Source organism: Barbus barbus, assembly GCF_936440315.1.
Source record: "Barbus barbus genome assembly, chromosome: 38".
Taxonomy (NCBI): Eukaryota; Metazoa; Chordata; class Actinopteri; order Cypriniformes; family Cyprinidae; genus Barbus; species Barbus barbus.
This window is the reverse complement of record NC_136716.1, coordinates 15,317,103-15,342,375: the sequence shown is the minus strand read 5'-3', so window position 1 is coordinate 15,342,375 and position 25,273 is coordinate 15,317,103. Positions and strand designations below refer to the sequence as shown.

General features: G+C 38.1%; 1 protein-coding gene across 2 annotated transcripts in view; it reads right to left on the bottom strand.

Moving 5' to 3' along the window:
• Positions 1–19,961, bottom strand: part of LOC306857834 (protein phosphatase 1B-like) — a 39,578-nt gene extending 19,617 nt beyond the window's left edge. Inside the window, exon 1 of one of the 2 annotated variants that reach the window (XM_079398044.1) lies at positions 19,578–19,961. The gene's annotated coding sequence lies outside the window, so the exon portion shown is untranslated. The remainder of the gene's footprint in view (positions 1–19,577) is intronic. The other variant, XM_079398043.1, reaches the window with a different exon arrangement.
• Between the last annotated feature and the right edge of the window lie 5,312 nt (positions 19,962–25,273).

Genomic DNA, 25,273 nt, shown 5'->3' with positions numbered 1-25,273 from the left:
GTCAGCGCAGGCCTTCAGAACCCGACCTGTGATGCCATCTGGTCCTGCTGCCTTCCTGATGTTCACTCTCTTGAATGCCCTCCTCACGTCATGCTCCGTGATGGTGAATACGTTGTCCTCACCGGCTTCCTCAGCGTGCATGCAGTTAGCACTGCTAGCGCCGTTAGCGTGCGCTGGGGGCTTAGCTTCATTCAGTGAGCTAGCTGCAAGCTCTGCATCTTCTCGGGACATGAGATGACCTCCACACATTTCCGCTTTAGCTCAGCATGAAGAAAACAGGCTTTGAACTTAGCCTCTGGTATAAAGTCAGCTACTGATAGGATTCTGTGTAAACCACTCCGCTTTCTGTTTCGATATGATAAACAATGCTTTGTTGAACAGTAGACTTCTGATTTATGGTCTCTCGACATTACACAGATTAGTTAGTGTATATATATAAATAAATAAAAAAACAACAGTTACGCTTGTTCACCTAACTAAAACTTGCCACCAAAATGAAGTTGACACTAGTATTTGCCAATCCACTGCTGGTGTTCTAAGTAGCAGCAAGTCACACCAAGGGGCCGTAAACAGAACACATTTTTCCATTCCACTGCACTACTTTTCCATTGTTTTTTTTTTTTATGCAGTAAAACAAACACCTTTGATAATTGCAGTCATATCTTGCATCCTTTGCAGTGTCTCGAGCATGACAGTGTTATAAAAATGCTGTGCTGAAGTTAAAGTTAAAAAGACGTATCTTGAGGCCTTGCGTTTTTTCCCCCTTCTTATTACACTGTCTGTGTCTCATTTATCAAAGCAAAAACGCATCTTGTGTGAATGCAGTGTTTCCCATACATTGATTTATTTGTGGCTGCCCGCCACAATATCAAAACTGACCGCCACAAATAGATTTTTTCAAAAAGCTTTGACTTCATTGAATAAACATGAGGACTCAGGGCTCCAAACTGCGACTAAAATGGTCGCATTTGCGACCAAAAATATTAATTTGCGAGTGAAGTTCTTGCAGAGGTCGCCACTGGCGACTATATATAATTTGCATGAAAGGACTTTTTTCCCGATTGTTTTGCGCTCACATCTTTTGTTATGTTCACGTATTAAACTTACATAAGACGATGCGCATCAAAGTTTTACTGAAAAGAGTTTCAAACAGTCCTCATCTCTGCCGCACACAGTCTGCTGAATGCAGTGAGAGAGACCTGAAAGGGCCTGTTTACACCTGGTCACTTCATGCATTTTCTCTGATCGGATATCTATATGATTTGTTAAAACGTTTCCCCATTTACACTTGGCCACATAAATGTGTCTTCGCAAAACGGATATAAATCCGTTCTTCAATTCCCGCTTCATATGCAAATATAACGGAGTTCACGTCAATGAAAGCAATGGATAATTTTATTAATTATCAGCTAATTTCAATATCAGAGACCGCAACAAGAGTGCGCGCGGCATCAGCACTGGAAAGATAGGCTAGTCTCGCTACTTTTAATGAAGAAGATTGTGTGTTGAGCGTCTGCGACTTACTTTCAGGTTCATTCAGTTTGCGCGTCGCTTGCTGAAGAAATACTCCGCTACTCATCCGCGGTGATGCTTGTTGCATTGCGCTGTCATATCTGACTATAACATGCCATATAGGCTATAAAACGATCTCACACGTCTATTATTTTAATATTATGGGAGGAGTAAAATTACCATATGTGGTTTCAACAACCAGATGCATTTACACTTGTCCGGTCGATCTTCTTATCGAGATCTTAGTCTATATGCTGTGTTCTGTTAATGCATGGACTTCCTGTTATTTGAAGCGCACTTGCCATCCAGTAATCGCAAAAAGCTTTGTGCTGTCTTACTTTTTAATAAACAAAGTATCAGCTTTAAAATGCTAGGAAATTCAAATGATGCGGTTTGGGTGCTCTTTAATGCGGACCACAAGCCTGCGTGCATGCGTCCGGATCGCGTGAGCGGAGAGTATCGCACTTAATGCTCAGGCGCGATCTCTTTAGCACCTCAGTTAAAGCAGCAAGTGAACCCATTATATATTTCCATTTACTACTATAGTATGAAATGAACATGATCAAAAGGTAGGCAATAAGAAAGCCTATAGTACAACTTACTGAAATGTTTTATGTAAAAGCTCATTGTTTCAAACTGAGGAAATGTATAAAGCTTGTAAACATTGCATTGTAATACATTTACCTCAGAATAACCACTCGGTGTCCATAAACTCATCAGTCAGCTAGAAAAATAACTATAAAGAGGAGCGTTTTGCTATTTATGCACTGTTGCATATTAATATTTTTACTTATTCTGTTGTACATGATTCAACTCCTCCTATAAAATTGCATTTTACTAATGAAGAAAAACAGACTGAATGTGTGAAAGACGTGACAACATTTATAGGATGCACTGCACTCAGTTGCCAAGTGATGCTTATGGTCCATGATATTGGTACAGATTCTGTGTAACGAACAATTCTTTGTGACTGTATATTTCAAGTTGTAAAAGACATTTAATTCACACTTTAAGTGAACCTTAGTCCCTCGGTCGACCTGATCATCTACAAGATGGATTAAAATGCTGATAAAGCCTAGAAAAGATAAGACAAACACATGACAAAATGATTGAAATGTTAAAATAGGGGGGAAAAATAAAATGATAATAATAAAATAAACCACTTTTATTCTGTGGCACCTAAAAAAATAATTTGGCGCCTAAGTTTTTCTTTTATAGGAGCCAATGGCTCCTTACTCGATTTTTTTGTCTGGAGCCCTGGGACTGCATATTTCAAATAGGGATGTGCAACAGCGATCGAGTACTCAGCCATGACAGCGATGATCGATCATGAAAAAAAAAAAAAACTTCTGACTGGTTATAGCTGCACCCTGAGCTCTGATTGTTTAGCTTGCAACAGCATGCGGTTCAAAGTATAGACGTGAGAAGAGAGAAAAGCTTGGCTTTGAAGTCACGTAGTGATGTCTGGGTTAGCTACATGCATATTAGGGCTGTGTATTGGCAAGAATCTGGCGATACGAATTACAATACAGGGGTTGCGATACAATATATTGCGATATCCAAAACAAGGCGATATATTGGGATATTTCTTATTTTAGGAATAGGATATATATTTTTTAGGAAAGCTGTCATTAAGAACACACCACCATATGCAAACCTTAGCAAAACAAATAAATAAATAAAAATAGTTTAACCAGAACACACTGGGATCTGCATTTGCAATAACCAGTCCCTATAACATTAAACATTATTGAACCACTTTTTGTGCAGTACAGGGGGAAATATTCAAATGCTTGCATGATTCTTCAGTTAAATGTATGTATAAAATGTATTTTATAAAAAGATAAAATTATAATAATTATATTATAGTTATATATTTATAGACTCTACTTTAAAAAGGTTCACAGTTTAAGTTTATAATTGTGACATACAATGTCATAACATTTGATCTGAACAAAAAATTACATCTGCTTAATATCAATGAAAAATAAAGTGCTTGCAGGATTCCTAAAGAAAACTAAACAATTGTAAAACAAAATAAATAGAGATGTTAAACGGTCTCAGAACTTTTCAACTTGGATTTCACAGGTTTTTCAGTTTGTATTTATGTTCCGCGTATAATCGCTGAGACCGCGACGCGAGCACCGCCACAACTGCACAAAACGCCCCCGAATTACGAGAGAAAGCTGCAGCTGCGCGACGACTCTACCGCCCCGCACAAAGACTCTTCAACATGGGAAGCAGCAAGCGGCAGAACTGAGGTTGCACTCGCAAAGCGGTCCCGGGGCAGACATTACCACAAAAGCCCAAATGATGCCACACTTCAGCTTTGTACACCGAAAGAGAACTGGAACAATTCTTTCATCCCCCATTACTGGCAGCGAACTATATTAACAATAACATTAGTGGAGCGCCCTGATGCTAGTATTTCCTGTCACTCTTTAAGTTCAGAGATGAAGACTAGCGGTCGGGATATGAACTCAAAACGAAACAACTGAATCGACACAGTATCGCCAAACAAAATATTGCGATACTCACGTGTATCGATATTTTCTTACACCCCTAATGCATATCTGATTAATCAGATCAACCATAATGCACTGCATATTACCAGTGTTTAGTTTCATGCTCAAATGCCCGATATTGAATTGAGACGGTCATATTGATTAGCTTTTAGATGTTTCTTTCAAAAATACCGATCCTATAATAATGCACCAGCGATGTTTTTCGTCATATTTCTTCAACAGTAGGCATACTTCAATTAAAATTGTTTTACTTTGTATGGTCTTTTCTTTGTATTTGTTTTACTTTTGTATGGTTGGCTTTGAAAACACGCAGGCGATTTTAACCCTCTAAGCGCCAAAGTCGCAAAATTGCGACAAGACGTCATACTTCATGAAATGGGCTGTAGTTCCTAATCTGGTGTAATGGCTCATTTGTATTCCCTTCCACTAGATGGCAGACATGTAGTACTTCGATTCTAGACCAAAATTGTTCGAGGAAATAGCAGAGCAAGTGAGCTATCGTGTCATTGATGCGGAAGCAATTCAGTTCATAGCGTCTGAGTAAATTGTGAGAGAAAAATCGCCAAACGGCTAATAAAAAGTTGTACTGTGAGGATGTGTTGCAAATGTTATTGGCCGATTCTGACTCTGAAGGGGAATATTTGCCTTTTGGAACTGACGATCGGCCGTCTAATGATCGCGCTTCTCCCGGTACACCTTTTCTGTGCAATGGTGCCGCGCGCAAGGCGCGATCGTTCACAAAGCACAAACAAGTGATCATTTCAACACTTTGCCCAACGGGGATGGGGGTGGCAGGGGTGGACGTGGTCTTAGTGTCCATAGGAGAGCTGTTGCTCTCTGATGATCTGCCAGATTGCGCTGTTTGTTCTGAGCGCGCGCGCTCCAAGTGCCGTCGGCAGACAGTACAGGTGCGGTGTGTGGGGTCGGTCTGTGCGCTGTGCCATGCAATGAGAGGTACCATACTCTCAAGAACTATAAACTGTCACATAGATACCTGATTGGACAGATAGCTGGTCAACTGATCAAAAAATAGGCACATGTATTTTACTATGGCACAGTAATATAGTAATAATTTACTACTTTCTCCTGTTTTACTGTTGATTTCCTCTTTTCCTGATCATTTGGAATGAGGATAAAAAGACAAAAAACAACAACAACAACATGCAAATAAGTTCAAACATCCATTCAATATCTATTATTTCCTGAATATTACTGATGAACTGATCAAAAAGTAGGCTACTGTTCACATACGTTTTACTACTATATAGTATAGTAATATTTTAGTATTTTCTCCTGTTTTATTGTTGGTTTCCTCTTTTCTGATCATTTGGAATGAGGAGAAAAAGACAAAAAAACAAACAAAAAAAAATCAAACATCAATTCAATATCTACTATTTCCTAAATATTATGAAATTCAAGAGGGCCTAAAGGGTTAAGAATCACATGAAAATATAGCACAAATCTTCCATAAACCTTAATGACATAAGCATTATAATGAGAACTTTATAGAATATGAAATCTAAAGTAAATCCTGTCCATGCCCGTGTTTCAGCGCGCTGTTGAAAGCGCATCACGGCGGGAGCTCTCTCTCTCTCTCTCGCTATAGCGCGTAAAGTTCACTGGCATATGCATCCTTTTGTGCAGATACAAGTTGTAATGTTACGTTTATGTTATGTATCCAAGTTATCTGATTAATATCATAGGAAGTGTCATAGAACGGGTTTCAGTTTATTGGCATGAAGTCAGCTTCACCTCGGGTAGCTATTCTTTTTTAGATGCTTCTTTTTTTAATCATTGCTGCATCATAATCATAATCTAACATCTAATCATGTTTTCATGTCATTTTTATTTTTAACATTCATTTTCATAACAGTCTTCAGATATTTTCATTATCTCCATTATGGCCATGCCGTATATCACTGTATTTCTGAAGGAAACCGACTGTCTTCAGAAAATTGTGGATGTTATTTTCATTTCATCTTGCATGTAATGCCTGATAAAGCAGCGTTTGTGAGCAGAGCACTGCTTTGTGTACAGCGTTACTGGGGAAACTGCTATTTCTCTGTGCTCTAAAAGCGCCTCTTGCTAGCAGAGAATGAATTTGCATATATGCCGCCATAAAGAGAGTCCAAGTCTGTGGGAAACACTGGAATGGCCCCTAATGCTAACAAAACCATGCAGTGGTATAGGCCTACCTGTCATATAATGTTGCGGCTCTCAAACGCTCCTGTGTGAGCGTTCGGTGAAGAGCGTGAAGCCATGATCATAGTAGTCAAATCACAGACATATCTGTTGAGAGCAACACAGTGGCCAATCAATGGCGTTTAAGAATCCGCTTAGCAGCACTCAAACTCATTGCTACTTTCCAGCATAAACCACACCTATCAAGTAAGGGTACTGCTGGCAGTGGAAACGCAAGCCAGATCGATAACTTGCAACGCTATACACCTACAATAACTATAAAGATAACAACAATGATGTTTATATCAGCACCCACACCAATGCACAATAACATTCGGTTTTTAAGTGAGTGCTACACTTGTGATCTGGTTGGTCCATTGTTTTTATCATTCATCAGCTTTTACTTGCCAGTGTGTGAGTTGGAGGCTAAGTATTAGTTTAGCACAGATGTGTTTTCACTCAACAAACACACTGACTGAGCGCTTCAGAGTTTCATTCTCCGCAAACTCTAGTGTGAAAGCGCACGACTTGCCGTCGCTTTGTCTCACACACTTTGATGACATTTTAACTTTGAGCGCCACTTTTAAAGGCTCAGCTGACCAGCAATGCGTCGATGCTAAAACAGATTTCGCTTTCCTTGGACATGACAACCTGTTTTCACAAATATACATGACTCAGCCTGAAGGACAGACTCAGGTAATCGCAGGCGATCAGTCGATCTCGCTGTCATTCGCTGTCTGTTTAGGCTTGTTAAATGCAAATTTACTGAGCCTCTGTACAAATCAGCATGGTACACATTGTTACTAATATTCAGTACACATGCATGAAGTGTAAAACAAGGGCGTAACCTTACGAAAAAGAAAACACAGAAATATCGCAGTTGCTGCAGTCCTCTGCGGTTTTGCTCGTCAATAGTATTGCGGTTATCACGACAGCCCTAATTGCAAAGATGAATTTTGTTAATTTGCTTGATAACAGCCCAAATGTCTTATTATTCTAAATCACTGATTAAATGTAAGAATTTGACTAAAGATAATGAACACTTTTAGAAAAAATGGCTTTATAAAAGGTAAAAATGCCCCCCCCCCCCAAAAATGTAAAAATCTAATTAAATTTGGAAAAGATTCATTTCTATCAGTGTGAATTGACCACACAGAATATGAAGAATATCAAAAACTTTAGGAGTCAGGTACCAGCACAACAACACACTCAGCAAAATATCGTCTAATTATCGTTATTGATAAAGTCCCAGAAAATAGAGATATAATTTGTGTCAATATCGCACACCCCTAGTGGAAACTTTCCAAAAAAGAAAATGTCACCTTTGTTTGGAAAAATTCCAAAATCCAATCATTACAATAGGGACCCACACGATCAGGGACTTTTGCGCGAGGACAAAAGATTTGCCTATGCAGAATTCACTATATTGATCAACAGAAAGCTGCTTGGTTTGCAAGGAATTCGGTGTGAGCTGTGCTTCAAACATCGCTAATAAAAATACACAATGGACCTTTTTTGCCCACAAAATTTTACTAATGTGACTACACGTTTAACAGGATAGAATAAGACAAAACAATACTAGACTAAACGCCCTTAATAGAGGTGGTCGATATAGCCTCAAAATTACACAAAAATATATACAAGAATATTTGCGATAATGATAATTATGACGATATAGAAAAAAATATGGAACAACGTTGAGTGAAGGGCATTTTCCATCCTTTTCCAATGAGCTACTGTCATTGATGACAGACTACCTAATTCGAAGTGTAAATCTATTGTCATAAGGTGGCAGAAGCAGCATTATAGTGCAATAGAAGTGACTAGTGTTGACCAATGTTAACTGAGCAACTGACAAGAAACAGTTTCAGCGCAGATTTCCCTCGCGGTTTGGACCCTGGCTAAGGAGACTGCGCAGTTTGACGGTTTGAACATGCGATTCATGCGTGTATTAGAAAACAACGTTCTGTAGTGTATTTAATGGTTTAAGGCCATTTCATGATTTTAACCATCATACAATAACCAGCAACAACCACCCCTTCCTCTTCTCATCGGAGACATGACATTCAGTACTAAACGGTCTCTCGCGGTCAGTGCTTGTAATGATTTTTGTGTTTTCCTCTGACACTTTTAAATGCTTCCACACTGCCGTCATGTTTGCTGCATTAGTGCGCACCTCTATTTGATCACGTCATGTCATTGCTCGGTACAATTTATTTGGTCTTTTTGCTTATTCTGACTTAGCAAAAAAAAAGCTCTTTCGGTGTTTGAATATTTTCGGCCAAATAATTTCGGCTGCCGAGCATTCGGTTCATCCCTAGTAAATACATCATTGTGTCTCTATATTATCATGTAAAAATGTATACCGGTGTTATCGTGGATGGTATGATACGGCACACTCCTAGCCCTTAAAATAAGTGATTGCAAACGTCTAATGCAGTCTTCTGTGTACCGTGTTGTACAGAGGTTCTAGCCACATTTGAAATTTGAATTCATTTTGACTGTGATGCACTATGTATTTTTGGGCAGATTAAGTAGTAACAAAGTTAGTCATGTCAGCGAATACACTGACCGGCTCTGACAGAGGTTCACAGAAAGCGCACGAGAACCGTTACAAAGAGATGCTCTTGTGGTTAAAGTGCTACAGAACACCCAGATCATACCACTTCAGGGCACTCCCTTAACTAAAGGATGATGCGTTACATCACCAAGGCATCAAAACAAAAGAAGAGCAACGAGGCCCTGTATGGAGAGAGCTATATCTCTCCAGCTAGCCTCAGCTGAGTAAACACAGAGCTTGGAGAACGACAACCAACCCCTCTATCACTCACACCATATGTGGCCTCTGCTCTTCTGGAGGCAGGATGAAAGATGCGACGGCGGGTTCCTCTCCCCATGCACACATGTAAAGCACAGAAGAGCTCTCACATCTACTGTACGAATTATCCACCCCCTCACAGACACACTGTAACTCCCACACCACCCTATCACAGTTGGAATCGCAAATTCTCGCCATCTTTCCCCTCGAAACTGCTGTCACTGGCCAGTCATTCGTATCAAAACCACAGGGCGAAACCTGAAGCACAGGCCTGTACTGCAAAAACGGAGCCAAAATACATTGTATCAGTGTAAGAGGGAAGTGGATTTTGGCAGGCTTACACAACCACTGAGGGTGTGAGCTGACAGTCTGCTCACTAAAAGGTCTAAAAGGTCTGCGAGAGGAGAATAAGAGGCAAACAAGGGCAAAAAGGGGAAAGTTCAAAATTAATGACATTTCGCTAACAAACTCTTTTGTACAAAGCACTGCACAACTAAAGACTAAGCAAAACCTGATTTTATATGAAAACTTCTCTAAGACTCAAGAGCAGAGCATCATCTTCTGGGAATCACTGATCTCCGCAGAAGCAGAAGTTGTGATCACAGCACGTGAACTAAAAAGTATCCAGAGGTACAGCAAATATGCAATACTGCGACCTGCTGATGTTACAACAAGGTAACATGTATTCTAGTAGGGATGGAGACATTTGAACTAAAGTTCAATGCAAGCTGTGCACCTGTGACTAAAAAACAAAACATTCAAGTAGTGATATTTTGTGTCCCAAAATGACAATACTTAAAGCAGAAGTTCACTTTTTTCTTTTGCAATTGCACATTCACTACATGTGCGTTTCATTTTTATTGTTTTTACTGACATCAGTACTATTAAGGCCAATTCACACCGCACAGACAAACGCCGACAAACTAGTCTGTTGGAGTTTGTTGGATCAGTGTGTTACCCCTGTTGGCGTTGGTTGGAGTTCGTTTTCACCTGACTGAACATGCTTATAGATATAGGATCATCCATTTTCCCCCCAGTCAGTGAGAGTTGGTCGGTGTCTGTTGGTGCAGTGTGAACATGACCGTTATTTTTCAACTTGTTTGGAGTTTGATGGCGTTTGTCTGTGCGATGTGAATTGGCCTTTAGTCTCATGTAGAAAGATTTCTGACTATTGGCATAAGCCAAGCTCACATTCACTCCTAGAAACTGTGCAGAAGCCAATCAGATTTGCAGCAGTGAGTTCTTGCAATTTTTGTGTGCAATATGCATCAGATGATCTGTAGGCGTGACGCCTGAGGGTTAGACTACAGTAAGATCCAAAACAGAAACTTAGAAGCAGTGCAATAGACTGAACAATACAATACAAACCTTCACTAAAATGGTTTTGATATTGGCCACAAACTGGTAAGTCAGCCAAAGTAATTTGGTGCAGTGACAGTGCAAAGTGAAGTGTCTTTAGGGATACAAACTGATTTTGTGACGTGAACAAATACTGCTGATAAGTCCTCTAAGGATTTTAAGTTCAAAACACGACATCCCCACATTCCCTCAAAACTCTGCACCTTGTGAATATTTCGAACACACTTGTAGCAGACACTTGTTTCCGTCTCGCCACAATGATGTTGCTCAGGCACGCAAAGGAGAAGTTCTTATGTGAACCAAATAGCTTGCTGGGGAAAAAAAAAGCCAACGTGAACAGAAAAGGCAGACAACTTTGTGCAGTTAGAAAGAAGAGAAACTTTGTTGCACGATAGATGAGACTATTTAAGATCCTCATAAAGGAGTCAGTAAGATGTCATCGCAAAGTCATCCAAAACCAGTGGTGTCCCTTATGTTATAGAGCACAGAAGGCCTGCTACTTGCTTCAACGTAAGTGTAAAGACAATACTTCATCATAATATTCACATTAGGAATATTACAAAGAACATTGACATTTTTACCAAACATTTTTGTACACAAAATATGCTATACAGAGACTAAAGCCGCCTTTCCACTGCACACGACATTCGGACACGACTGTCGCATTTCTTCGACACTTTCAAACTGGTCGTGCAGCAACCATCACCTCGGCGTATTGACCAATGGTGAAATTAATCATTTTAATGAATATAATTAATGTATGAATGCATCGTCACAAATCATGATCCCCAAAATAAAAACATAGTATGGGGCTAATCATCGCAAGTAATGATCTAATAACGATAAAATAATGATTTCTGCCATAATTATTCTAAAGCACCATTTTACAGAAATAATGTTTAAAGAATAATGTTAAAATATGAACAAAATATCGTTAATTCTAACCTTACACTCATAGTTTTTAATTGAATACATCACATCCGGTCAGGCGGTCGCATATGGTCTAGCCGCAGAAGTTCAAATATTTTAACGCATCTGCAGCTCAAATCGGATCCAAATTTTCAGCATACGCATAAGATCGGAACTCGACAACTCCCGCACTATTCTCCATTTGAAATGAATGACTTCCGGTCTGTCTCTTGTCGTTCGTCGGAGATAGTGGAAAGGCGGCTTTAAGTGTACATTTTCTGGTGATAAGGCAAATTTTAAACTGACAGCTTAAACTAATTGAAAGAAATATCAAGCCTACTAACTCTAGCTCTTTATTTATTTTGCATTTTCATAATGTTGGATAATTTTATATTAGGAGTCACATGCGATTATCATGCGCATCTCGTCAATAAAGCCGGTTCTGTGATTAGTAGCAAATCTCCATCACGTGCATTCAGATGGAGCAGCATTTAATACACAGAGCCATAGTTCGCTGACTAGCTACGCAACATCACGCTCATGATCGCAGATGAATCGCCTTCGATTATGAATGCGATATTGCGTAGCTTGTCAGTGAACTACGGCTCTGTGTATTAAATGCTGCTGCTGATACTGTACGTTCAGCCGGCTATGTCTGCTATAGGATACTTACCAAGATGGGCATTTTGACAATTTTTGTGTGAATTTGTCCATTCAAACACAATATTTCAGAGAGAGCTTAATTTCTGCGCACGTTCTGAGGCGCGGGTTTACACGCTTCTGATGAGCGCACGCACAAATCTTCTCACTGAGCACACGAGCTCGCATCCTCTGGCTCTTAAATGTTTAAACTGGCAAAGCTTACATGAGTTTAGTTTAAACACAGATCAACTTGTGCTCCAGTGCGCGTGTGCTATCAGCACCCGGGTGATGATATATCATATTTCAGCATACGGCACTCGCATTGAACAGAGCGAATGGTTTGTCCACTTTTTTTTTTTTTCCTCTCTCTCTCTCATCGCTGTTGTTGTAATGTACTGGGAAGCCAGAATGCGCATCCATCAACAGAAGCATACATTAGCCGAACTCTGTTTTTTTTTTTTTTTTAAGTGCCATTTATAAAAAACCTTATTACAGATGCGTTGTCAGATTTAAGTTGAACCGCGGTCCTAGCGCGTGCCAAACTGTGCGTGGAGAACCATACGGTTAGATTTTTTACCACGAACCATTATAGATACATATGTAATACATATTACATATGCAAAGAGAGGCCAAGCGAATGTGAAGAGACAGTACTTTAGTAACCCAAATAACTTCTAAGATTTAATGAAAACTGTCCATACAGCTGGCATCAATCAGTCAACCACACAACCCTGTTACAGCACTAAACAAAAATATCCATTATATAAAACCTACAGATGCTGGTCATAAAATTAGAATATCATGAAAAAGTTGATTTCAGTAATACCATTCAAAAAGTGAAACTTGTATATTAGATTAATTCATTACACACAGACTGATATATTTCAAATGTTTATTTCCTTTAATTTTGATGATTATAACTGACAACTAATGAAAGTCACAAATTCAGTATCTCAGAAAATTTGAATATTGTGAAAATGTTCAATATTGAAGACACCTGGTGCCAAACTCTAATCAGCTAATTAACTCAAAACACCTGCAAAAGCCTTTAAATGGTCTCTCAGTCTAGTTCTGCAGGCTACACAATCATGGGGAAGACTGCTGACTTGACAGTTGACCAAAAGACGACCATTGACACCTTGCACAAGGAGGGCAACACACAAAAGGTCATTGCTAAAGAGGCTGGCTGTTCACAAAGCTCTGTGTCCAAGCACATTAATAGAGAGGCGAAGGGAAGGACAAGATGTGGTAGAAAAAAAGTGTACAAGCAATAGGGATAACCTCACCCTGGAGAGGATTGTGAAACAAAACCCATTCAAAAATGTGGGGGAGATTCACAAAGAGTGGACCGCAGCTAGAGTCAGTGCTTCAAGAACCACCACGCACAGACGTATGCAAGACATGGGTTTCAGCTGTCGCATTCCTTGTGTCAAGCCACTCTTGAATAAGAGACAGCATCAGAAGATTCTTGCCTGGGCTAAAGACAAAAAGGACTGGACTGCTGCTGAGTGGTCCAAAGTTATGTTCTCTGATGAAAGTAAATTTTGCATTTCCTTTGGAAATCAAGGTCCCAGAGTCTGGAGTAAGAGAGGAGAGGCACATAATCCACGTTGCTTGAGGTCCAGTGTAAAAGTTTACACAGTCATTGATGGTTTGGGGTGCCATGTTATCTGCTGGTGTTGGTCCATTGTGTTTTCTGAGGTCCAAGGTCAACGCAGCCGTCTACCAGGAAGTTTTAGAGCACTTCATGCTTCCTGCTGCTGACCAACTTTATGGAGATGCAGATTTCATTTTCCAACAGGACTTGGCACCTACACACACTGCCAAAGCTGGTTTAAGGACCATGGTATCCCTGTTCTTGATTGGCCAGCAAACTCATCTGACCTTAACCCCATATAAAACCTATGGGGTATTGTGAAGAGGAAGATGCAATACGCCAGACCCAACAATTCAGAAGAGCTGAAGGCCACTATCAGAGCAACATGGGCTCTCATAACACCTGAGCAGTGCCACAGACTGATCGACTCCATGCCACGCCGCATTGCTGCAGTAATCCAGGCCAAAGGAGCCCCAACTAAATATTGAGTGCTGTACATGCTCATACTTTTTATGTTCATATTTTTCAGTTGGCCAACATTTCTAAAAATATTTTTTTGTATAATGCATTGATCTTAATTGATATTCTAATTTTCTGAGATACTGAATTTGGGACTTTCATTATTTGTCAGTTATAATCATCAAAATTAAAGGAAATAAACATTTGAAATATATCAGTCTGTGTGTAATGAATGAATCTAATATACAAGTTTCACTTTTTGAATGGTATTACTGAAATAAATAAACTTTTTCATGATATTCTAATTTTATGACTAGCACCTGTACTTAAGACAATGCAGAACTGCTACTTTCAATAAATGTATTATCAACTGGGATATCCACTTTAGTAGTATGAAACCAAACTGCATAAGAAATGATTATTGATTTCAAATATGGTTAGGCTACTTAACATCCATTAGTGAATTTACAATCATTGCATATCAAAGAAAAGGTGCCTGAATGCGCTTTTTATAGCTACCTGAACTATTGCTTTTACTGATCCACCCATAAAGCCAACTCAGAAATATTCCACAATCTCTGGCTATCAAAACAGGGCTGGCAGATTCCATTAAGATGCAAAGCAATAGACTTATTGCCTTGTAAAATATAACCAGCAAAGATGAAGTTTTTACCCTGTAACATAAGGATGCAGTGACAAATACTTATGTCTTATTTAAAGCAAAGTTAAGACCAATGACTAGCCAAATTCAGGCTAAAGCTAAAGATTACAAATCTACACCACCATTAAAAAAAATTCTGGGATGGTAAGTTTTTTTTTTATGTTTTTGAAAGACGTCTTTCATGCTAACCATGTATTTGATTAAAAATCCAGAAATATTATTACAATTTAAACAAGCCGTTTTCTATTTTAAAATGTAATTTATTCCTGTTATGCCAAAGCTGAATTTTTAGCATTCATTTCACCATTTTCAGTGTCACATGATCATTCACAAATCATTCTAATATGCTGATTTGGTGCTAAAGAAAACATTCAGCACATTTCTTCTTATGCTCAATGTTGAAAGCAGTTGTGCTGCTTAAAAAGGGGTCAGATGATGCTAAAAATATTATTTTGTATTTGGTGTAATGCAATGCGTTTAAGGTTTAAAAACACATTTTCTACATATCGTATTATTGTTGCTCCTCTCTGCCCTGCCTTTCTGAAACGCATCGATTTTTACAAAGCTCATCGTTCTGAAAAGCGAGGTGTGCTCTGATTGGCCAGCTGTCCAGTGCATTGTGATTGGCTGAATACCTCAAGCGTGTGACAAATGTTACCCCTAAAGACCCGTTCACACAAAGAACAATAACTATAAAAGATATTAGATATTAGATCACGTTTGTGATCATTTGATCTTCAGTTAGGAGATCTTGGGATGCATTTTAACGCAAAGTTGGTGTTGATGTCGACTTCACATACAATCGTAAATATTAAAAATAGGCTGACTAAATTTGTATTTATTTTAATGTAATACAAAATATCTTTCATCAGAGATTGAAATATGATTTAAGACGGAAGTGCAAGCAAGTTTAGTTTGAAAAAGCGTCATAGTAAATAAGACAATTATAATAATATTTGAATAAATTAATAAGACATTTATTTGCAACAACTCCTGCATGCACGCCCAGCATTGTCAAGGTAACTTCTGGTCAGTCATTACCTCTGCCCTTCGAAGGGAGTAGGGCATAGGGGTGCTCACTTCCGTTTGGAATTCGCCCATAGTTTACATTAAAACCAATACAATTCCCATTATAACCCTTAAATTCATTAAATTTTCTATTGTGTTTTGGGAGGGGTTCTACTTTTTTTTTTTTTTTTTTCTGCAGGGAAGATTATAATGGTATTACTACTTTAACAGAATTACTGAATGTCACCGGAAAGATGCGTTTATTTTTTCTAAATAAAGAACTATTTCTTTAGTCAATTATTAAAGTATTACATGTTACACGGGCTGATTTATTCATTTCAAGTATTTGGGATTTTAAGAACAAGTGGGAAATGTGCTGAATGTTTAATTTCATCCAAGTGAAATTGGCAAGCAGTTAGAATTTCTTTACATTCGTTTTAAACATGGAGCCAGGCGCGAGTTGACAGGTTGTGCGCGTGCGTCAGGCCTCGTCCATATTGCCAGATGCACTCGTGAGAGACTTGCAGAGCAGAACCGGGCACGAGACCGTGAGTATGAAAGAGCATTACGAGACAGGCTGTGTGTTCATGAGACGTGCAGCGTGGGGCAGAGTGGAGCGAGTATGAGAAGCATTCAGAGACACGGGCTGTGTGCGCAGTCTTCTAAATTAGCAAACTTGCATTATAAACTTATTTCAAATTAATCTGTTGGGGAGATAAAATGTGCAAGATAACGTTCATGTAGCCTACAAATAAAAACATCTAAAAATGCATTTTATTCTCCAGTACTGAAAGCAGAACTGATAAGGGAGCTCTTGATATGCGTTGTGATGCAGCTCTTGCAAATTACCTTTTTTGTTCGTGGTCTGTCATTTCAAAGCTGAAGTTACATACATTTTTTCTTTAGTTTTAATTTGCCAAACTTTCGATCTGACCCTTTTTAAATGGTGGGCGTTTACGCAGTTGGCTAGAGCAATGCTGATCGGGGAGAACGGAGGTGCGCTCACTCTATTGGTTAGGAAGACCGCCACTCAAGGCTGCCAGTCATGCATATGCTGCATCCACATCGCAGGCTTTGTGATTAGCAAATCACAACGTCTCAAGTCGCATTTGCAATTCGATTTCGATTAATCACACAGCCCTAGTGTGGACAAGTCTTAATTTTTATAAAGATCTCTTTGGGTTTGAGACTTTAGTCCTTGGAACTTTACGGATCTTATATATGCACGAACAGCTCGTAACACTCCAAAGACAAAGGAAAACTTGAAATCGCATCATACGACACCTTTAATATTTTTGTGGAAACGGTGATACTTATTTTCCAGGATTGTGTGATATATAGAAAGATCAAAAGAACAGCAACTTTTGTATCATTATAAAAGTCTTTACTGTTAGTTTTGATAAACTTAAAAAAAAAACCTCCAACCTTTTGAATGGTAGTGGCGTAGTGCACGTTGCATGCATTGTTTTAAGCCAGGCCTAACTAAAGCTTCACGTCAGATGTTCAGCACAAACACAAGCGCGCACACCCTCTAACACACCCACACACAGGGAAGTGGTCAGGAAAGAGTTAATCCTGAGTCATTCTGAACACCACCCTGCCAAACCCATAAAATATACAAATAATCTCAGAGTATAGGAAACATCTTCCATGTATTCATACTGTCGTGGTCCTCACGCACCACCTATTTGGGCCTCTTGACATTAATCTGTGAGCTGGAGAGCTGGTTCAGCGGTGACAGCATGATGACAGCGAGAAGAGGATGATCCACAGGACCTGATTGTGATCCACACATATTAAGAGCATGCCAAGAAAATTAAGAGCGCTACCTGTGACTCATTATGATGATGCATATTTAAACACCATTTTAAATGATAATCTGCATAATGGGCTCAATCCAATCATCATAAAGGGCCAACACCTAAAATATAGCAATTCTTAGCTGTTAAACATCTTTTTCCAACACTTTTGTCTTCTGTCATGTAATGACACCAACCAAAATGAATTCAAACACTCAGCAGCCACTTAAAAGTGATTCCTACAAAAATTTAAATTGCGTCACCATTTACTCACCCTCATGGCGTTTCAAACCCGTATGACTTAGTTTGTGTTTACAGAAAGCACAAGACGATATTTTAAAGAACTGTTTTTGCCCACACAATGAAAGTCAGTGGGGTGCAAAATAACACCAGACTCCTTTGACTTTTATCGTATGGACAGTTCTTCACAATCTTACAAGTCATACAGGTTTGTAATGATATAAAAGGCAAGTAAACTAAAGAATTTTCATTTTCACTTTCACTAACATCCACAAGTGTGCGGCCTCAGTGCCCAAATATTTTCCCATAGTGCTCGCCATTACAAGATATCTGCATGGCAGTCTTGTGCTTCGGTTTCTGACAATACTTCTGTGCCTGTCACAGATCTGGATGGACTTTAAGGAAGCCACTGAGCAAACAAAGGGGTCCCCTCATCTGCTTTTATTACACTGTCAATCTTCCAACCTCCACACTCGTGCAAATCCATCCTTTAGCAATCAGCATCAGATGAACAACTGCAAGCTCAGCACTCTCTCTGAACAGCAGGCTGGGTCAAAGTTTCACACAGTGTTCAATCATGATAAAAGAAAAGAGCGTTCACTGCTGTCGTCATTTGGTCATGTCTACAGCCGTAACAGTCGTTAACAAATAATGACCAATGCCCTTTATCTACCGTTATAATCAGACCTCTAATCTCTCTGCAGATGAACTCAGTGTCAAAGTTTGAGTTACTCTAACAAAAATGTTCTTTACGGTCTCTTTTGATCAATTTAATGCATCCTACTTGTTGAATACAATCTTTTTTTTTTTTTTTAAATCTGACAAACTTTTGAATGCAAGTGTAAAAATGAAATTTTAAAACGAAGTTGTGACTACTGCCTAGTCAAATTCAGTCTAAAGAAAAGCTGTCCTAGACAAGATATGAAACATGACTTGCAAAAGAGAGCAAGACGTCACTAACCTATACATTTTAAAGTATCCATAATACTTAAAGATTTGCAGAACCATTTAAAAAGTGAATATTTTGAACTCGTGCTTTTACAAACCGTGTTAGAAATAAAGAACTAAACATGAATATGCATCAAAAATGAGGTAATGGAAGAACATAAGAGGTGAACTCGCTAACTTTCTGGCCACCATTCAACTTCTGAAGCCAGACATATAATGTCAAACTGTTAACCATTACGAAGGACTCCAAATTTATACTCGCCAACTTAAGTTTTTGCTACTCCTAATGTCACTTAGCAGACAACTTGCAACACTTTATCTGAAGTATGAATCACGGTATGTTGCATTAAAGCAAAAACCAGCTGTGCAAATAATATAAATAAATAATTTAAATTAGGAGGCCTTACAAAAGCTCGACACAATTTCAGCATGAATCTCAGGCCGTCCCTGCAAACACCAAGCAAGGCAAAAGTAACCAACAATGGTAAGCATGAAACCAGGCTAAATGTAAGACAGCACACTGTAGGTTAAAAGGACAAAGAAGCGTTAAATGTGAGTGAGAAGAGCTTCAAACAGGAGCCGAGGTGATTACATAATGCACTGAATTCTTACTAACAGTGAAGACGAGCCGATGGGATTAGCGTTATTTCTGACGCGCGCTTGTTTGTCTGTCGCTGCTACCGGACAAACAAACGCAATAAAACTCGGAACCTACACACAATAACAACAACAGTGTTTCTTTGTTGTATCCAAACGGAAAGTGGGCGGTAATGTCAGTCTTATATCTTTATAGCCGCGCTTGTGTGTCAGCTCGCTCGTTACACAACAAGCCTCATACTTAGCAATGAAATCACGCGCTGGTTAGCTTAGCATGAGCTCTCGTCGAGCAAACCCGAGGCCCACACGTCCCCATACTTACATTTCCAGATGTACTGCGGATGTCAGCGCTCGTTCCCACTTCGGTCTCTCGGTTGCGGGTATTTTCAGAGTCGATAAGCTTGTCGCTTCCTTTAAAAACAAACAATCAGGGTGACTTCACGTGAGAAGCGATCATTCCGTTTTCGGTGCTTCTCTGCTTTGATCGCGTGAATTTTTGCGCATGTTTGACGCCAACGCAGATGTCCCTGAACAAATCTGTCGACTTATTGACTAAATCTGTCTAAGTTTCGTATCAGTATGGGATCATGATGTGGGATAAATCATCACATAGATCCGAATAATCAGCTTCTGTAGGGAGGCCAAGATATCCTTCGGTTCAGAGTCTTGTGGGTCTTGATGAAGGGGAGGGATACTTTCTTCAAGTGGCTCGATGATTGGCCAAAACTCTACGAGGCGTGTGTGCTAATTGGATTATTTTGCTGACAGCTAAGACTACAGATGGCCAATCCCATGATTTGATTGGCTTTCGTTTTGTCATTTTACCGTCATGATGCTTGAACAGTAGTTTACATTAAGCACAGAACTCATCTCCAGTTTGTCATGCTGAGTGTTTCCATCAATCTCGATGGTCACGGTTGAGGCGATGTGTTTATAATTACAGTAATAAACCAACATTATCTTAGTAATTTAACGGTTGGTTAGTAATATGTAATGTAATAATGTATATATTTATATATATATATATATATATATATATATATATATATATATATATATAAGAACAGTGAGGTATGGTGTTTGTTTAAATTAGTAGCCATATATATATATATATATATATATATATATATGGCTACTAATTTAAACAAACAATATATATTTTTTGTATATATATATTTTTAAAACATTAAAAATCTTACTGTAAAAAAAAAAATATATATATATATATATATATATATATACATACATACATTTTTCTTTAAAGTAAGATTTTTAATGTTTTTTTAAAGACGTCTCTTCTGCTAACCAAGCCTGCATTTATTTGATCCAAAGTACAGAATAGAAAGTTCAGAAGACCAGCATTTATCTGAAATAGAAATCTTTTGTAACATTACAAATGTCTTTATAATCACCTTTGCTAAATAACACCCTTGCTAAATAAAAGTATTAATTTCTATAACACAAGTTAACGCCAAGCTTTTGAATGGGGTAGTATAATGTTGCAAAAGCTTTTTATTTCAGATAAATGCTGATCTTTGGATTTTTCTGTTCATCAAAGAATCCTGAAAAAAAAAATGTGCTCAACCGTTTTAAATAGCTATTGATAATAATAATTGACTAATAATAATAGGCTAATAATAAATGTTTCTTGAACAGCAAATCATGTGACACTGAAGACAGGAGTAATGATGCTGTGATACTGAAAATATAGCTTTTTATCACATAAATAATTAACATAAAATGTATTAAGATAGAAAGCAGTTATTTGAAATAGTAAAAATATTTCACAATATTTTCTTGTACCGATTTTGCAGTATTTTGGATCAAATAAATGCAGGCTTTATAAAAACATTAAACATCTGACTGTTCAAAAACTTTTGACTGGTAATGTGTGTGTGTGTGTGTGCGACAGCATAATCATTGATCCGCTGGTTTCCACCCTGGCGATCCTCGATAAAGACAGTACACCTCATCAGCTACAGATTAAACATGTAAGAGCCTCAATTCTTCATTTTAGACAGACCAAAAATGGACAGCACTGGACGGGTCTCAGATTACAAGGAAACCTTGCATTACTTCAATTTGCCGACCATTCAGTGTCTCATTCTGTCCTGTCAAACCCCTCAATCTCAGATGATATTCTGATATTCATGATTAAAGCAAGGCTACAGTGTCTACCAACAAAGTATAATTTGGCAATATGGTATCCATCAAAGCATGAACCCTATTGCATATTACATCCAACTCAGCAGGAAAATGAAACGGTTGCTCATATACTAAACGGATGCTACAATTATAAAGGACTTTATGTGGCCAGACATGACCGTTTGGTTGATCTGGTTGCAAAGGATTTGGAAAAGGTAATCTGTGGACATGATAGTAAGATTTACAAGCATAGCACTGTCCGAATGAACTGGTTTCATCATAACATATCTGACAGTGATTACTTTAAAAACATTCCAAATACTCCTGACATTGTAATTGTAAATGAGGTTATGAAATCTGTATGTATCTTTGAGGTGGGCTGCTGTTTTGACCTGTATATGAATACTTGCTACTATTCCAAACTATTGAAATACCAACCTCTGGTAGAGCTCATTCTCCAATTTGGATACAACTGTAGATTAATGGTTTTGGTATTTGGAAGTTTGGGCCATGTCCATAAGAGTGTGATCAGAGGGATGCAGTTAGGGGGGCTGCAAAAAAAGGAGGCAAAAAGGCTTGCAAAATTCTGCTCTATTTCAGCCATTATAGGGAGCATGCAAATATGGAGACGGAGATGTTTTGTTTATCCTTAATGTGTTGAGTATCATAAATAGAAGGACTTGTGCAAGTATGTGAGCCACGAACTGTAGATCTGTCACCTTGTCAAAAACTCTTCCCAGAGTATTTGGATCTTGTTGTCTTTGTAATGTCTTTTAGATCCAAATAAAAGTATTCAAATGTGTGTGTGTACACGTATATATTGTATGTATTCATATTCTTATCAATATTAATATTCTTATTAAAAGTTATGTACTTTTTTATAATTGTTCTGTCAAATGTGAGTTTTTTGTGTGTGTGTGTGTGTGTGTGTGTGTGTGTGTGTGTGTGTGTGTTTTACCAGCACTCGTTTGCTTTTACTTGTTGGTTGTATCTTTACAATGTAGTCAAAGGCAAATGTATGAGTAAATTAAATAGCTGCAAGTAAATCATCATTATAGGAAGTAGAGCACAATGGATGCATTGTTTTTCTTTTTTAAATTAATATTTGTTGATTTTCAACAGTAAAAAGTAAAGTTCTCTGACTTAAATGAAATATCAAATCAAAATAAACAATCCTCCTCACATAGCACATTTGTTTTTCACTGCACAGATTTGTAAAACCGTCTAGGTGTATAGAGAACAAAAGTTGACCAAATATGTCTAAAGATATTTACGTTCCCTTTTAGTGGAACACAGATTCTCTGAAATGGAAGCATTTTGAAGATCTTCTCAAACAAATCAAAGAGGGTTTATTCTTGGTCCAACTAAGTACAATGTATTTTTGGCCAATAAACAGCAGCTTTTGAGATAAATTAATGCCATATGGTGTGTCAGATTGCTATATGTCAGTCCTAGAATAAAGAGACATGAGTCCAAGGTATAACCAAATACAGTGTCCAATATCCTTTTGATCTTGCTCCAGAAACCATGCGTTCTCTTTCAACCTTCATGAAACACTTCTGCCTCAGTGCTTCAGCTGGATGCACCAGCTGAGTCTGCATTAAACTGTGGTTAACCAATCAGAGACACAGAAACACATATGCCTTTGTGTCTTGAGAGCTGAATGGTTAACAGTAGTAGGTGTCCCCTTGATGTTTTATGAATCTTTTATAGAGTTTTGTAAGGACAGACCACCATTGGCTGCTTGACAGCACCATCAAGTGGTTACCGGCAGCCATTCTTGTTGCTGCAAAAAAATTATTTTCTTCTTCAGTGTTCTTGTTGTTTTCCAGTACAAATGTCTAAATATTTTAAATCAAGATGCACTTGATAAGCAAAATTACTTAGATATAACTGGATTTCTATGGAGCCCCTTTAGCATTGGTCTCAAACTCAATTCCTGCGGTTCCACAGCTCTGCACAGTTTTACTCCAACCCTAATCAAACACACCTGATCCAACTAATCGAGGTCTTCAGGAGTACTAGAAACCTCCAAGCAAGTGTGATTTGGAGCTGGTTGGAGCTAAACTCTGCAGAGCTGTGGGCCTCCAGGAATTGAGTTTGAGACCACTGCCCTATAGGGACATAGTGATGGTAAATAAAACAGTACAATCAGATGGAAGGAAAAAAATATATTTCAGTGCTTTTGCATTTTCCTGAGAAAACTTTGCATTTGCTCACAAAACTTTTGTGATGAAAATGAAATTGCTTTGTGAAGGGAATAACTATTTCAGTGCTTTTGTGAGCTGGCGCAAATTTTCGTGAGCTGGCGAGAGAACGCAAAACCATTTTTCTTCCCATCTTATATTTTTTTCTATCAACCTGTTCCCTTATGGCAGGAGTATCAAGTTTAGTTGCTGGTTTTTACTGGACTTTGCTCCAACCCTAATTAAATAGACCTGAGCCAGAAGGTCTTCCAGGCAGGTGTTATGGAGCTGATGTGCCTTAAAGGCTCCATAGTTTTCTGAAAAATGTATCTTAATTGAATGACTTTATGGTGAAAAGTGAAAACAAGAAAACATATCTATTTATTTTTACTTACCCCAATGGCAGACAGTTTTTTCTTGTTTTACAGTTTTTTTTCAAAATGCTTATACACACACGCTTATACACAGTTTTTGAAACAATGGCTCCATTTCTCAAAACTCTACACACAAAACAACAAATCACATGCACAACATACAAAACGTCACACACATCTTGCAAAAGCAAACACTTCTTTGAAAACCGTTTTAACTTTTCTAAAAAAAATATATTTTTGCATAGTAACTATACAAACATAAAATAATTAGACATATACACACCAAACTACACACAGATGAGAAAAATGTAAAACACTACTCTCACTTGTTCAGAGTGCAGAGAAGAACAGGAGTTTGTCATAGCACTCGCACACAGAACTGAACTGAATCAATACTGAACTGACTTGAGCTGTAGAATGACACTATTGACTTAGAGCTGCTTAACAGCAGAATGTTAATTTGATACTATTTTGAAGCTGATGTGAAACAATCTATATTGTATAAAGCACACTAGAAATGAAGTTGACTTTCTCTCTTGGCTACTATTATAGATAGATAGATAGATAGATAGATAGATAGATAGATAGATAGATAGATAGATAGATAGATAGATAGATAGATAGATAGATAGATAGATAGATAGATAGATAGATAGATAGATAGATAGATAGATAGATAGATAGATAGATAGATAGATAGATAGATAGATAGATAGATAGATAGATAGATAGATAATGAATTTGCATACAACACGTGTGTGTGTGTGTGTGTGTGTTTGTGTGTGCGCGCACGCACGTGCATAAGCCAAGTCAGATTTATCTATAAAGCACTTTGTAAAGAGTTTTGATTACTAAGTGAACAAATGATGTACAAGTGTTGTTTTTTTCACACATAATCACTGTGTGTGGGTCATCAGTAAATGAGTGTGGCATTAAAATGGCAGTGTTTCCCAAATTAAGCAAAAGAGCTGTTAGTTTCGAATAATGTGTGTAATGTAGAGAACTGTGTTTACATGTTTTACAATATCAAACTGAGTTTAAAGCATGTAATGTGCTCATAGTTTTGCAGACTTGGTCTAAAGATTAGGTATATGATTGAATGGCTCTAATAAGTGGGCCTCAAGTATCACTTTTAGAGTCTAAGCAATTAAAAAAAAAACTGTAAGCGTGATCTTTTGTCATTTTGATTCTCAAGCGACTGTACCATGATTTAAAAATGTTTAAGTTTTTTGTACTGGAAAACAAGAAAAAAAACTTTTTTTTTTTTTTTGCAGTGTTAGTACTTTACTCTGCACAGACTTGACAAAGGAAAA